The following is a 10,317-nucleotide window of genomic DNA, read 5'->3' on the forward strand; positions in this document are numbered from 1 at the left end:
TAAAGAACGATATAGTGTATACACAGAATATAACAATGCGCAAGAAGTAATGAAGTGATACTAAAGGAAATAACATATAAGAGAAAAAAATAGATAATTTCATTAATTCGACAGAAATAAACATGAATAATATGATGAGAGCAGCCAAACATAACATTAATTAATTAAACTCGAAGGTACTCATTTGTTCTGAGAGAAAAGATATATGCTAAATTGTGCGATCTGAGGATAAAAATTATAATAGACAGAACAATACTAACACAATACATCAATTACGGGATGGTTAGAGCTGGGGAATGAGGTGTGAAGTGAGGGTGCGTGTCAATGGATGACAGGGAGAACTTATGCAGTATAGAGTTAGTAGTGTGCGTTCGTAGAGTGGCGTTGTACTTGAATTGAAAGAAGGCAACTTGTATGCAAGGTGTGGGTGGGGGATAGGGAGGGCAATATTACTCTGGCACTAATAGGTACACTTACTTTTAATAGTAACGAGGAAGATTGTTGGTGCTGGATAAAACTGCGACATCCTGGCTGTGTTGACGAGGGTTCGCGAAGAATTAGCGAGGCAGGTGAGCCGGATTGGCGAGTGTGGCGGCGTAGAGTGCGAGGATACATCTTCAGCGACTTCGTCAGGAGGGTAGCACAGGCGTGAGTGGTCAGCACGAAGTAGTAGGACAGACATGGTGCGGGTAGGCGTGATCAAAGAGGACTTGGTAGCGATGGTTGGGCGTTAAAAGAGGGCGGGGAGGCACTTCGCGTGGATCGGCAAACAGGCGTCGGCGAGGAGCGAGGTGGTAGGCGAATATGCGTCGGCGTTGTGAGGTTCTTGAACACCGCTGCCATCAGATGTGAGCGACACGAGAGAAGGAGCTCAGCTTGCATCCACTCAGTTGTAGCGAATAAGCCAAAAGCCAAGGCCACTTCATTATCCGCCTTAAGTCCATCTCTCGTGTCGCCCACACACAACACACACACACACACACACACACACACACACACACACCACACAACACACACACACACAACACACACACACACACACACACACACACACACACACACACACACACACACACACACACACACACACACACACACACACACACGCACGTACACACACTAGAAAGCTAGAGGGCGCGGTCTCCGCCCCGACCGTCGAGGCGCGTCCTTCCCCCAGCTTTGGAGAGCTGCTCTTTCACAGGATCTAGAACAGCGGCGCTACGTCCTTGGAGGAGCTTCTACGTGTCCGTGAGGAGGCTTTCAGCACGCAGAATCAGCGGAAGGCGATGCCTCCCCGAGACTGGAAGTGATCGCCATCCTTACCTCGACGGACCACAGGAGGCTAAGGCCGAGCGCAGTTTTGCGCCGCCCCCCAGCTGCCTGTTGTTTCGAAGATGGGGAAGGAACCCGAGGTGCTAAGCGATGACCACTACGCCAGGACGTTCCTCAGCGCTGAGAAGGAGATCGATCAAATTCGCCCAGCTTCCAGCGGTTTCTGTTCGGGGCCAAGGACGCGATGGCGTCCGCCGCCGCCGCACGAGGCACCCACCACCTCGTGGACGTTTGTCTCGAGCACCGATGCCTTGTGACCAGCAGGCGGCCCATCCAGTACCAGATGCCTCTTAGGAAGCACGCCCGCAAGGACGAGGGCGAGGCCAAGCCCAAGAAGCTAGGACGACTCCGGCCGAAGGACAGGCGAGTGTTACAGTGAGGAAAAGAGATTGGACGAGATGGCCAATGACTTGGAGCCACTGCTGTGGGATCTCCCGGAGTCCCACTGAGGGAGGGGCTGGCGAAGGACGGAGTCTTACTGACGGAGAGGGAGGAGAACGAGGATCGGGGACCCAACGACTTAGCATTTTTTATTTCCTTTACTGTATGTCGTTCTTTTAATGAATTGTACCTATATATATATATAATATATATAAAATATATATATATTATATATATATATATATATATAATATATTTTATATATACATATATATATATACATATATATATAATATATATATATATATATATTATATATATATATATTATATATATATAAAATATATATATATATATATTACGGCACAAAGCTGAGGTTATTGAACTCATTAGTTTTCCCAATTGCATCATATGGTTCTGAGTTGTTGGGTGTTGAAGTAGATAGACAAGAAAAAGATCAATAGTTTTGAAATGTGGTGTTACAGACGAGTACTGCGTATTAGCTGGACAGAGAAGAAGACGAATGATGAAGTGCTGAGAAAAATAAATTGTAAAACCGACTGTTGGACATCTTGAACAAGAGGAAATTAAAGTTTATTGGTCATGTAATGAGAAGTAAAAGTATTGAGAAAACTTGCTGACAGGGATGGTGATAGGAAAACAGAGGAAGAGGCAAACCGAAGACAAGACTGAGCGACAATATCAAAGATATTTGCGGGCTGTCGATGGTACAAGTGGCGAAGGATGATGGAGAGGTCCACGGCTGCTCAAACATGAGCATACCGTTATGATGATATATATATATATAATATATATATTTTAATATATATATATATAATTATATATTATATACACACACACACACACACACAATCTGTGTGTGTGTGTGTGTTTGTGGTTATGTGTGTGCTTGTGTGTGTGTTTTTGTATTTATTTTAATGTATGTGTTTGTGTGTTTGTGTATGTGAATGTGTGAGTCTGTGTGTATGTTTGTGTTTTTGTATTTGTTTGTGTGTGTGTTTATATGTGTGTTTATGTGTGTTTTTTTTAATTCCTTTGGTGTATTGTACATAAGCACACACACACACACACACACACACACACAACCCACACATCTGTGTGGGGTATGTGTATTTGTGTGCGTGTTTTTGTTTATGTCTGTGTTTGTGTGTTGTTTGTGTGTTTGTGTTTATTTTTTATACGTATGTTTATGTGTGTTTAAGAGTGTGTTTGTGTGTGTATGTCTATGTGTGTGTTTGTGTGTCAGAAGGATAAAGGGAATATGCGAAAACTGAAATGAGAAATATGCCAAAAAAGAGGGAACAAGTAAGCAAAGAAAAAGAAACTGCCCAAGAAAGACGAGAAAGCTATAGAGGTATTCAGGTTTCTCGGCAAACAGACACCAACCCAGTGCAGGCTGTGACAGACCCACGGCCGTAGGTAAGACAGGCGAATGCATGGACAGACAGCAAAAAATTTCCAATAAAAAGATATATTGCCAGACACAAGTACTTGAAAGCGTGGTTACTATATAAAGAAATAGTCAATCAATCAATTTGCTTTTTTACCAATCACGAACCAGCAGACAAAATTTTCCCCTTTTTCGTTACAGAAACAGAAAGAGAAAATATTGATATTAGATTTTGAAATCGAGATTAAACAAAGTCTGCATAAATATGAAATTGCCTGGCCTCCTTAACCCCCCCCCCTTCTCTCTCTCTCTCTTCTTCTCTCTCTCTCTCTCTCTCCTTCTCTCTCCTCTCTCTTCTCCTCTCTCTCTCTCTCGCTCTCTTCTCTCTCTCTCTCTTCTTCTCTTAAAGTGGTCTGCAGTTTACACACAAATGTAAGTTAAACATTCTAATGATATTTTCATTGCAAACCTAAGACAAAAGTGAAAAGCTGCAGCTTGTTTAATTCCGAATATCATTTAAATTAACATTCACAATGGCATAATGAGTTAAACACCGGCCATAAATAATCTTATTAACAATTCTGATAGTTGTTAAGATACTGATGAAAACTAGAAGTAATCACTTTTAAAGGCCTCACATCAAGAGTTGAAATTTAAAAAGCTAGCTTCAGTGACTACGATTTGATAAAACTTCACGGTTAATATAACATGGTTAGATTTTTAGGATTAAAATATTTAATGAGGAATATCTCTGGGCATGGAGGAAGAGGGAAAGCGAGACTAAGTGTGTGTTTTTTTGCAATTTACCATAAAAGCATTTACACATTATCACACACACACACACACACACACACACACCACACCACACACACACACACCACACACACACACACACACACCACACACCCCACACAAACAAAAACACACACACAAACACACAACAAAAAACACACACACACACACGCACACGAGAGAGAGAGAGAGAGAGAGGAGAGAGGAGAGAGAGAGAGAGAGAGAGAGAGAGAGAGAGAGAGAGAGAGAGGAAGAGAGATGAAGAGAGAGGAAGAGAGAGAGAGGCTTCTTGATATTCCTCGACGCTGTTAACTATGGTGAGAGAGTACTAAGTAGAATGAAAGAAACGGAAAAGTAATGGGTAGATAGATGAATATGGAGATAAAAAACATTCATAAAATGGAGGTGCCTCACCCTTGTCTCCGATCTGTCGCTTTAGAGGCGACCGCGCTGACCCCCTACACCACAGAGAATTAAAAAGAACAGTTAGTCGTATTTTTAAATTTCATAAAATTATTATGCAGGTTATGCTACACATGTGCTTTTATGTATGAATGTAATGTAATGTTATGTTTTCTCTCTCTCTCTCTCTCTCGGCTCTCTCTCTCCTCTCTCGTCTCTCTTCTCTCTCCTCGTCTCCTCTCTTTCCCCCCCCCTCTCTCTCTCTTCTCTCTCCCCCTCTCTCTCCCTCTCTCCTCTCTCCTCTCTCTCTCTCAGTCTACTTTAATGTTTTAATGACTACAGATAAAGTTTGTAAATAATACATTTTATTTCAATTGTAGCAACCCAGAGTCTACATGCACAGATTGTTGATAGAACATAATGTCGATTACCGTAAGTTGAAGTTAATAAAAAACGGAAGATAATTTCAAAAAATGCAAAATCAGGGCTTGTCTACCCCACCTGACTGTATTCAAATTGTCCTCTTTAGACGCTGATAACAATACTGCAAATTTTACTCTGCATTACTATCGGCATGGAATACCTGTCTGCCACTATTTTACATGATGTCAAATGGTAATTGAGCAAATTTCTCCTTGCTTTCTGGAGTTTTCTCTTCGATAAGCATGAATAACCCCTGCGCCTTCACAGCTGGTGTAGAGGGTGCCACGTGTACATCTAAAATACATTGAGGGTGAAAATAAAAATGACCGACGTTAATAATCGGAATAACAGTAACTGTGTTGTATATGAATATAATTTTGATGGCAAATCGAAAAATGTAAAGTGTGTTTTTGACTTTTAGATTGTCGGAAAAATTGTCTATATATAGCCCCACACATTCATCAGATTGTTTGCGGCCAGCCTGTACAGTTCACATGAATTTGTTAAACAAGCGTAAATTGCATTTTCCAAACATTCCGTCCAGACAGCTGGTATGCTTGTTCTGTTCAGCTGAAGTAAACTCTTCGCGGTGATGGCTGTTCAGCAGGAAAAAACAAATCCCTCTTCGGAGGACCAGAGGGAGAGTATCCTTTTTCTAATAGCTAAACACAAATCAGCTATCCTGGAGGATACGCATGATCCTGCAAGCATAACTCGGAAGCAAGAAGCATGGGAAAAAGTTACCGCGAGTTTGAATGCGCCGTACCCTCTCCTCCCGCCCAGAAACACTGCCCATTTGACCAAGCTGAAGCGGGCATTTGGGTACAGTTTATAATAAGTTTATTACTATTTACATACTTTGCATTATAGTTATGTATGTGATACAAACCAGGGCGATTTGTTCTCTTTGGGCTGATCTGTGAGGCCAATGTGAGAAACGTTTGCATTGGAAAATTTGCCGAAAGTAATTTTCAGATTCCGTTCCTAATTTTATTTTTGTGTTGTGATACTGAGGAAAATGGTTTTACTACTGGGATATTTAGTATATCCTCCTTTATGTGCGATATTGAAGAGATCGTTTTATTTTCCTACTGTGATATAGAATTTATTTTACTTTAGATGTGCAATTGGTTACATTTTACTGCTGTGATATTGGGCAGATATTCTTATATGACGTTTGTGATATGTAGTCAATTTAATTTACTGCTGTGATACACAAATATCTGTATTATAATATGTTGAAGAATTAATTTTGATATTTTTTCCAGGAAAATAAATTTTCTTTTCTTGATATTTGCATACAGATAAGTAATATAAGTATCAAGTATTTTTTTATGATTATCATTTGCATGTTTTTATATATCGTTAATGAAGAAAAATATATAAAACAACATGATACGCGGTAGATATTACTGTGAAGTGACGGTAAGTAAGTAATAAAGAATTGCATGATTTTATGAAATACATATAGTCTAACAAACTTACAAAAAATCTATTAGAACAATGTAAAGAGAATACTTCATGACACTGAAAACTTCGAAATAATGACATACTTTACCCCATTTTTTCACATTACTTGAAGTTGGTAATATTACAATATTACAAATAGATTAATAAATAAATGGCAATAAATAAATATGAAAGAGTATTTTACATTTGAAACTTAAAACCTTAATCTAAAACTTATCTTTCTAGTATACTGCTCCTTACATGAAAGGCAACATTTGTATGAACCTCTTGAAATCCACAAGTGGCTCATCACTCTCTCCAATTTGCGGTGGATGACGTATGATGACGTATGACGTATGGCTATATTATGAAGAAATGCACAGGCCATGAGGATTTTCTTTCTAGTTTTCGGCCGCGGCAAGCAAAGCAAGTTTAATCAAATTTCTGGTCTTTGTGTGGGCTATGTTGTAGCGCCTCGCCTTGTCAGCTGTAGGTCCCTGGACAGGTGTTAACAGGTAACTGCGACAAGGGTACCTACTGTCTCCAAGTAACCAAGATGATTTCCTTGCTCGAGAATATGGCACACATGAGTTTTCAAAACTTCTGCTGTCATAACACAAACACAGTAACGTGTACACAAAGATGAAAAGGAAAACAGCCACAGTAAGAAAAGAAAAGAAATCGTGACTTTTTGAAGTCTTCACGAGTTCCTCTTCAGACGAATAATAAACCGAAGTGGATACGTGGAGATAATTTTGACTGCTGACATGCACACACCCTGGCCAGTTAGCAATGATGTTTATGTATTTCAAATCTGTACCACATATACCCTGCATATCAACCTTTTCCTGCAACGGCAGAGTTCTACATCATTTCCTCCAGTCATCCCTGCTATTGCCTGGAGCTTCTGGATATTTGCAGACAAGTCTCTTGCATCTGGAAACGAGGTGTATTCTGTTGCTAAGGAAGCAATGGCTCTGGCAGACCAACAAACTTACAGACGGATATTTTTGACATATGTGAGCAATCTGCAATACTCAGTTGAAAGTTTCCGGTTGCCCGATAACGCAAACATACACTTAAACCTATTGGAACAAAAATGAAATCATATGTAATGTAAGTTTCTCTTCTTTCTGTATATATGTGTGTGTGTGTGTGTGTGTGTGTGTGTGTGTGTGTGTGTGTGTGTGTGTGTGTATGTGTGTGTATGTGTGTATGTGTGTGTGTGTGTGTGTGTGTGTGTGTGTGTGTGTGTGTGTGTGTGTGTGTGTGTGTGTGTGTGTGTGTTGTACATATATGTACGAGTGTGTGTATATATATATATACATATTATATATATATATATTATATATATATATCTATATATATATATATATATGTATATTATATATATATATATATATTTATATATATATATATATCTATATATTTTCATATATATATATTGACATATACACATACATATATATACACATTCATATATATATATATATATATATATATATATATATATATATATATATATATATATATATTATAATATAGGGGCCGCGGTGGCCGAATGGTTAGAGCGTGGGGACTCAGGACTGTCACGACGGCAATTTGAGTTCGAGGGTTCGAGTCACCGGCCGTCGCGTTGTTTCCTTTGGGCAAGGAACTTCACCTCGATTGCCTGCCTAGCCACTGGGTGGCCAAGCCAACTCAAGCCAGTGCTGGGTAAATAGAGATGGTGACTCGATAAAAACACCGGGCGGAAGGCAATGGCAAACCACCGCTCTAAATTGCTAAGAAAAAATCATGGAAGGCCATGATCGTCAAGGCCGCGGTGGCCGAATGGTTGGAGCGTCGGACTCAAGACGTCACGACGGCAATCTGAATTCGAAGGTTCGAGTCACCGACCGCCGCGTTGTTTCCCTTGGGCAAGAGACTTCACCTTGATTGCCTACCTAGCCACTGGGTGGCCAAGCCAGCCCAAGTCAAGTGCTGGTCCCAAGCCCGGATAAATAGAGAGAATAATTACCTAAAACGTACCACCGGCACTCTCCGTGGAAAGGAACTGGGGACCCTACCACGTACTCACTCCAAGAGCATCACAACATGAAAACTACAATCAAGTATCATGCTGTGACCACGGCGGCTCAGATATGAAACCTACCGTTAAAAGAAGAATATATATTTTATATATATTATATATATATATATATATATTTTATATTATATATATATATATATATATAGAGAGAGAGAGAGAGGAGAGAGAGAGATAGAGAGAGATAAGTATGTATGCTGCATATTCAATAGTGATAAATATTTTATTATAGCTAACTATTAGTGAATTGTACAAAGCTATATATCCATTTTTCAGTTAGAATGAGTGATGCCCACTCCTCATGTTCCTTCCTCGTGGCAGCCTTTGATCCATCTAATCTGGAAGAATTTTTGTGCAGTCTTTGGTCAGCCTGTAGCGTTCAGTAAACTCCCCATCCGAGAAAGGCACAGGATGACCTGCATTAATATATCCATGACTGCTGCCTCTACCCAAGAAAATAAAAGCTTTAAAAAATGTAGATAGATAGACACACACACACACACACACATACACACACACACACACACACACACACACACACACACACACACACACACACACACACACACACACACACACACACACAGAGGGAGGGCAGTGAGAGGGAGAGAGAAATTTGATCTTGATATGGACTTCCAAACTTAACTACATATTTGCATATGTACAACATGTAAGCTATTTCTTAAAATTTCTTAATATAAGCAGTGAATGTATCCGTCAAAACACTATACTGATTAAATTTGCCATGTCAGCAGGGCTATAAGCACCTTCAGTCATACAGCTTATTTGACGTAAAATAAGTTATTTTATAAACGGTGAGTAACTTTCCCAAACGACAGTAGGTGTCAGCACATTTATTGCGGGAAAAGGATAATTAGAAATTAGATGCCATTTTCAGTGTGACGTTTCGTCGGTATAACACTGAAGGGTTGATCATAGTCTTTTTTTCTCTCTTTTTAATTGTAGTCAGTTTTTTTTTTTTATATCAACTACTTCCTTTTAAAGTAGCACATACGTTTTCCAGTTGCTTATAGTTTCTATATTAAAAACTTAAGTGGTATTTTTTTATATTTCAAACCTAAAAAAATGGGAAATGCTTTTAGGGATGAGTAGACACCCGAGTTTCCCGATCGATTTCCAATATTATTTCTAGAGCGAGACACATAACAGCTGCGTTGAAATCCATACCAAAAATAATAATAATAATAATAATAATAATAATAATAATAATAATAATAATAATAATAATAATAATAATAATAATAAATAGAGGTTGCCATTAAAATAAGCATTGGGTCGGGCCTCTCAGAATTTTAACAAACGGCCGTTTGTTATTACTTGTTATTTTAAGGGAGCCAAAATTACATTGGTTATGGGGACCTTGATAATTTCATCTAAACTGTCATTCCTTGAAATTATTTTCTGGATTCTGTTAATTCTAATCCTTGGTAATCGACGTAGATCTTTTGCTATTATCAATCACCGTATTGCTATAATGTGAATAAAATGTATTACTGACGAATTATATCTGTTAAATCATTAAATTGTAAAATAGATTGCAGAGATTACTTTCAGAGAGAGAGAGAGAGAGAGAGAGAGAGCGAGAGAGAGAGAGAGAGAGAGAGAGAGAGAGAGAGAGAGAGAGAGAGAGAGAGAGAGAGAGAGTAAAAGGCCCTAGTGCAATGGCTTGCAGGGGTAGTGATACTGGTATAACGGCAAAACTCTTTCTTGATGAGAGTACCACACAGTATGGGAACCACGAGACGATGTCTATATCATTAATGTCATTATTATCATTATCATTATTATCGTCATCATGATCATTATTACCACCATTAATATTATTATTATCATTATTATTCTTGTTATTATTATTAATATCATTATTATTATCATTTTTATTATCAATATTATTGTTATTATCATTGTTATCATTGTTGTTATCATTACTATCATAATTCTTACCTTTATCATCATTGATCATCATTATTGTCGTCATTACCTTCAACATCATCATTATCTTATCTTTATTATTATT

The 10,317-nt window shown here is 38.7% G+C and overlaps 1 pseudogene; it reads right to left on the reverse strand.

The window, feature by feature from the left end:
• Positions 1–6,591: 6,591 nt before the first annotated feature.
• LOC119571667 lies at positions 6,592–9,056 on the reverse strand (annotated as a pseudogene).
• Between the last annotated feature and the right edge of the window lie 1,261 nt (positions 9,057–10,317).

The sequence above is a fragment of the Penaeus monodon genome, unplaced genomic scaffold (assembly GCF_015228065.2).
Source record: "Penaeus monodon isolate SGIC_2016 unplaced genomic scaffold, NSTDA_Pmon_1 PmonScaffold_74, whole genome shotgun sequence".
NCBI lineage: Eukaryota > Metazoa > Arthropoda > Malacostraca > Decapoda > Penaeidae > Penaeus > Penaeus monodon.